The sequence below is a fragment of the Macrobrachium rosenbergii genome, chromosome 15 (assembly GCF_040412425.1).
Source record: "Macrobrachium rosenbergii isolate ZJJX-2024 chromosome 15, ASM4041242v1, whole genome shotgun sequence".
NCBI classification, from domain to species: domain Eukaryota; kingdom Metazoa; phylum Arthropoda; class Malacostraca; order Decapoda; family Palaemonidae; genus Macrobrachium; species Macrobrachium rosenbergii.
The window spans coordinates 24147677-24155176 of record NC_089755.1 but is presented as its reverse complement, the minus strand read 5'-3'; positions in this window follow the sequence as shown (position 1 = coordinate 24155176).

Below are 7500 nucleotides of genomic sequence, written 5' to 3'. Positions count from 1 at the left end.
ACTGACATCCAGGCCGAGGCTACCTATCTCACCACTGACCACTGGTATTTGACGTCCTTAGGGTCGAGACCTACGGTCAAGATCCTCTGTTATTACACGTCATTTTTAACGGCAAAGGTACAATAATATCAATAGGAAGAGAAGACGAAAGAGGAAGAATGCCTGTGAAGGTCGAGATTCACGATTATAAGCAACATAATAAATTTACTATAAAAGAACCCTCGTCAACTACGTACTTCAACCCGTCAAAACATAAATCATTGAGTTAAGCAGTGCCACAGGAACGTACAACCAGTTTCATCTAATTTTTTTATCCGTATATACATTTCATTCCATTCTAAAGGCCAACAGAAAATCATTTATATAATCGCAGTTGGGTTGTCTATAATCTTAACTTGAGAGAAAAACATAACATAATAATCGACGCTATTCAGATGCGCAAATTGTCTGCTTTTTTACGGAGAGAACTTTCATATACAGAGAGAGAGAGAGAATTGCACTGATTAATCTGTCACTTACTTCTTTATAAATGTAACTAGACCTTAAAAGAATACGGTATTTCTTAATAAGATGACTGTATATACAAGATAAATGTATATACATACATATATATATATATATATATATATATATATATATATATATATATATATATATATGTGTGTGTGTGTGTGTGTGTGTGTGTCACATACACATATAAATACATATACATATATATATGAAATTTTTTGTCACATCGTGATTTATATACAATCATGAAGCTACATATGTTGTTTAATATCCGATTCGCGCTACTTCGGGAATATCCCAGATGGAGAATTATCACCGAAGGGAGATTTTTATAAGTGAATAAATGGATTGGTACCGCCGGGTCTCGATCCCTCGACACAGTACCTCCCAACAACTCCAGTCGACGGTCAAACCACTACCCGGCTCGATCCCTCGACACAGTACCTTCCAACAACTCCAGTCGACGGTCAAACCACTGACCCGGTACGATCCATTTACACAGTACAATTCCAACAACTCCAGTCGACGGTCAAACCACTGAGAATACCCTGCGGTATATATATGATCCATTTATCATATATAATATATATATATATTTATATATATATATATATGTAATTCTAATAGCCAATGGCCTCTTAATAATTCTTCTTTTTGGATATGTTGTAACTACGCTGATAGAATTGGAAGACTAAACCTTTGTAGCCATGGAGGCGAACCGAGTTACCTTAATCATTATTGCCCATACCACGATAAAATAAAGTATATCATCTCGTATATATATATATATAGATATTATAGAGTATATATTCATCGAAGATAATATTTATATATATATATATATATATATATATATATATGGTCATTTATATACATATATATATATATATATGTATGTATATATAGGTATATATATATATATATATATATATATATATATATATATAAGGGATAAAAAAAAAATAACTAAAAACAATTATAACTTAGATTCATTAATACTATTATTATTAGATTTCTAACCCCATCGGGATCGGACCAACCCATGACTCAAATGAAAGCTAGGCGCTAACTGAACCTCACAAATAGGGTAAAAACTTAAAATTAAATTCAATTACGCACGTGCCTGTGTGTTGATTATTTCCATAATTATAATTAAACTAAAAGGGATTGACACTCATAAAACCTCAAGGGAATTTGAAGGACATGGAATGTCAGAGTGGGCTTCCTCCAGCTGTTCAAGAGCACATGTAGATTGGCCGTCCGGGAGGGAGACTCATAAAAGGCAGCTTCTGTACAACAGTAAAGTTGGATTATGTTTCAAAAAACCGATCGTTATCGAGGAAGATCAGAATACCAAACATTACTGAACATGTAAAAACTTTCTCTTGTCACATACAGTCCCATACTCATTTATATCAATATTAAGAATATTTTGTTAAGAAATGCTTCTCCATCTCGTTATATATCCTATATATATCTCCTTCTTGTTCCTCTTATATATATATTTTGGATATATATAAATATTCTTTATTCTTATATATATATATATAATAACAGTGGATGCTATATATTCGAAACATGACTTTAAACGGACTTGTTTTATGGTTTCATGTTCACAAATGTTTACCACTGGATATATACATATGCTAAATGTTTTCGTATATATATTTATGTATAATATACATAATCTTTCATGCATTGGCTATGTATGGCGCGGCCGACCAGTACATACATAAAATACTATATATATATAAATCTCTAATTTATATGCATATAACGGGATAAAGTAAAAATATGTATGTTATCCTCAGCTCGTTTTGATATAATATACATATATAAAACTTATGTAATATATGATAAATATATATACACATTTATATATGTATATATATAGTATGTGTATGTGTGAATTTTTATCACTTATACAAGCATGTGTTTTATTAAACGAACAAATGTTAACCCAGAAATGTCGTTTAACATCCAATTCTCTATACCTCGTGAATAACTTACACCCAAGGGAAGTTCAATTTACAAATGTTACGTCACCACCAGAAACTGAAACGTTGCCTGGTTTAGAAACAATGATATACAGTGACTTTGGCCAGTGAGTTAAGGTCACTGTCTATCATTATTACTAAACAGGCAACAGTTCGAACCTTGATGGTGACAAAGAACTTCCTCTTCTTTAAGTTATTCCCAAGGTATTGTGAAATTGATGTAAAAATTATACATGTGGCTTAATATTCGTGGATACATAAATACATGTTTGAATATATCTTATATATATATAAACTGCTATATAAAGTATATATATAAAAAAAATATATTAAAATTTATAATATATTGCAAATATATTATATTTATGTCCTTGCAAAAAGTATAAATATACATTTTGCAATCAGTTTTGCCTATTGTGCACAATCAACAATGCATTGTTGGCTAATAGAAAAATTAATTGCATAATGTATATTTGACAATATCCACATTTTCTAACATATATATTTCAGCCTAAAAAACAATAAAAACGATTGCCCACTTGGCTACGATGGTGAGGATGGGTCTATTCCATCTCTATCAAACGACAGGTATATATATGTAATCCTTTTCGTGGTCAACGAACCCTTGTGTTTATGGTAACTCGGGTTCGTTTCCCGCGACCGGCCAGTCACAGTTCTTCAATTTCTTCCCTATGGATCTTGCGTTTGGAAAAAAAAGTATTAGAGAAGTTAAGAGGGCATTGTTGCTATTAGAACATATGTATATACAGTATATATATATATATATATATATATATATATATATATATATATATATTATAGATATATATATATTTATATATATATATATATATATATATATATATATATATATATATATATATATATATATATATTCATATTTAAAAAATAACTGGTTTTTGCAATTCCAATAGAGGGTGTGGGGCTGGAAACCCCATGGCCGGTGACCAACCCATCATCTCACGCAGAACTGTATCAGACACAAGTGAAAAGCCAGGCGTCATTGCCCTCAGAAGAGGCTCATCTGCTATTTAAAGGGGCATTTCAAACCAATGGGTCCACAACCTGTAACCAGATTCTCCTCGGCCTTATGTCTGCACTCCAAGCCACTTGGCACTAGCAATGGCAGCAATGACCACCACAGTAAAAATCCTTAGTTGCCTGACCTGTCATATGTGATCGATGTTGGCCTCAAGAAAGAAGAAAGAGACGAACGACATTTTTGGGCCACCCCGAAAAAAGTTTCACAACCTTATACCAGGTGCTATTTTGCCTTGATTTATAGCTGCAAAAGCTATTAGTACTTTCTGGGTCATCAGTGTCCAATATCACAGTGGTAGCAGTTGATGTAACAATATATATATATATATATATATATATATATATATATATATATATATATATATATATATATATATATATATATATATATATATATATATATATATATATATATATATATATATAATATATATATATATATACACATTTATATATATCTATATATATAATATATATATATATATATATATATATATATATATATATATATATATATATATATATATATATATGTATGTGCAATTTTAGTGTATAGGTGTGTTTACATATCTAAGATTTCATCCCCAAGCTTTTCCCATTGAAGGAGGTTAAAAGCCTAAAGCCGTCCTTCACGGATACTCAGGGCTTTTACATAATGCAAATTCTGTGACTGATTGATCAGAGGTACAGCGAACGTGTGACTGCCGTCGAAAGTGAAAGCTGCTGAAGGCCGTTCAGGTAATTGGGTACACTAACGCAAAACTGACAGTGACGACAGAAAGACGAAAATCCTAAAATCGCAGGAAAATAAAGATAAATATAAAAATAAATTTATCATAATACAAAAATAAGCAGATTCAATAGCAACAACAAAAGACGATGCACGTAAAAGTTTTTCCTGGCAAATATACATGGAAAAGGTTTTAGTGTATATGCACGAAGGGACTAGTATGCATAAAATATTAATCCTATTTCATTTTTAATCCTATTGAGCATGAATTCCCCTCTTCCGTTTTCGGCCTTCCATTCACGCCCTGCGTTATTTCTGAATATCTTTTTCACTTACTTTTGTTCAATATGACACTTTTACAGCACACTAAGCTCCTTTTCCTGTAAGAACCATTAGGCTGCGCGTTTCTCGACACTTTTAGTACAGACTTCGAAGCTTCGATACCGTTCCAAGAGGGCTCATTGTATATAAACTCTACTAACAAAAAATCGAGAAAAATTCAAGTGAAGAAGACAATTATTATGTACAATACAAAGTTTCACTGCTGGAAAATTGGCACAGCATGCATGCCAAAACGAAAACAATGATTTATGCAATCCTACTTATATCAGCAGCTTTATTTTGAAAGAACCGTTGGACATTTCCTACATAGGTAATGTGAGGCCCAATAAGATATCATGGATATAATTCCTACATTAACCTTATTAACTCTATGTTTTACCACCAAGCCTTGCTTCTAGTAGCGGATGGACTCAGACGAAAGACAGACAGCAGTATCGGAAACCATTCACTTCCAACAATCAAGCCTCTTTCCAAACACATTTCCATATGATTCCGTTCTACTTTTTTCCAATGACTCCATAATCCCAACAAAGCCATCTCTTCCTCTTTCACATAGATTTGCATTTAAAAACATTTCACAACCATCATTTTATTTCTCCAAACCAATCCAAGCAGATACAGACTCCTCAAAAAACTCTCTCTTGGCTCTCATTTGTGTTCCAGACACACTCATAATCACACCTTTTTCTCTTCCCACACTAAATCTTGACCAAACAGTCACTGAAACTAACACATTTGTATCTTTTCAACCATTCAAAGAGTCTACCCCTCATACTTTTACTCCTCTCAGCTCCCGCATACATAAGCACTGTGACACAATCAATTTACTCTCAATAAACTAGTTAGTTGAAATATTAAAACAAGCCAATAATCAGTCATTCAATTCCCTTTACCCGTTTTCAACCTTCCATTCCGCAACGGAAATTTTCTGAATTCTTTTTCACTTACTTTTGTTCATTCACCTTTTAATACAACTCTTTTTCAGAAAGAGCAACTTTCTCGACACCTGAACATCCTTCGAACATCCATCCAGAGGGCTCATATGAATAAACTCTACTAACAAAAAAGCACTAAACCAAGATGTTACATAATTATGTGTACAATACAATAGTTTCACTGCTGGAAAATTGGTCAAACAATGATTTATATATCCTACTTATATCAGCAGCTTTATTTTGAAATATACATTTCCTACATAGGTAATGTATATAATATATATCATGGATATATTCAACATTAACATTTTAACTCTATGTTTTAACAATGAGTAGGGATGGACTCAGAAAAAAGACAGACAGCATATGCCATTTTCCAACAATGCAGAATCATTCCAAATGCACATTTCCATAAAATTCTTCTACTTTTTCCATCAGCTAATTCAAACCACCTTCACATAAGATTCATCAGATTTGCATTTAAAAAACATTTCACAACCATCATTTTATTTCTCCAAACCAATCCAAGCAGATCTGACTCTTCAAAAAACTCTCTCTTGGCTCTCATTTTGTGTTCCAGACACACTCATAATCACACCAATTTCTCTTCCCCACTATTCTTGACCAATTACAGTCACTGAAACTAACACACTTGTATCTTTTCAACCAACCAAAGAGTCTGCCCCTCATCTTTTATCCTCTCAGCTCCCGTAGACCACACACAATCAATTTATCTCAATAAACCGTTAGTTGACTACAGAAAACAAGCCAATAATCAGTCATTCAATCTTTGGCCGTGGCATCAACCTACCTTCCTTGTTTCGCCTATTCTATAAACAATTATTTCTTTCATCCTGAATCATCTGTTATATTTACTCCTACTATTCCTTTTCAGATACAACTGAGAAGTCAGGCATCCATCGTCCATAAGTAACAAACATCACGCCATCTTCCTTGCTAAGCACTAAAGCCATTGATCTTACTATTTGTGTGTGTATCTGTGTTGTGTACAACAATTTAAAATTCTTTTACTGCTTTCTTCAGCTTCCCTTCACTTTCCCCAATCAAAACAGAATACAATACAAAAACAGAAAATATATCCCATTTCAGTCAAGCCTCCTTTTCTTATCCCACAACTTTGCTCCTACATATGGTGTCCTATATCTGAGATTCTTCGCATATTACATCGGCCACAAACACTGAACAGCCACAGAGACATAAGACTCCTTTATCTCAGAGCTACTTTTTCACCAAACCAGTAACCCTTACGTCTATGTACTATAACACATGCTTTGCTTTCTTTACAAAAACACTGAATCGTCATCAACGACTTATCTTCTATACCATATATTCTCAAACGCTCCCACATTTTCTGTCCATTCTGTCATGAGCTTTTATTAGTTACATGTGTGCTACATAGTTTTTTTTTTTTTTTTTTTGCTTCAAAGTTCCGATGTATCTGTTATCTAATAGACATTTGATTCCCACGGCCTCTTCATGTCTAAATCAACGCTATTCTCCTATCAATCCTTCTGTCATCTGTCTTACTTTCTCAATCAAGATCTTACTAGAAACTTCCTATTATATAAGTAATGGCATCACTCTTTGATTCTTACTGTTGCCGCTGCCACCTTTACCTTCATACAACAGCAAAGTTATTCCTCTCTCCCATTTTTTTGGAACCTTTTCCTTTTTGGATACACTTTTCCCCATCCAAGTGAATATTAAAATATGAAGAAGCTTTGATCCTCCATGGCAGGATCTGAATCAATGCAAACAGGCTCCAGCGAGGACACACCAACACGTTACGCTACAAAGAGGGAGGGATAATGCACTTTATCGGGAACCTCGCTTGTGTTGGTTCGAATCCTGCCAAGGGGTGTAAAAGTAATTTATATGACTCCCACTTGGATTCAGGCTTGGA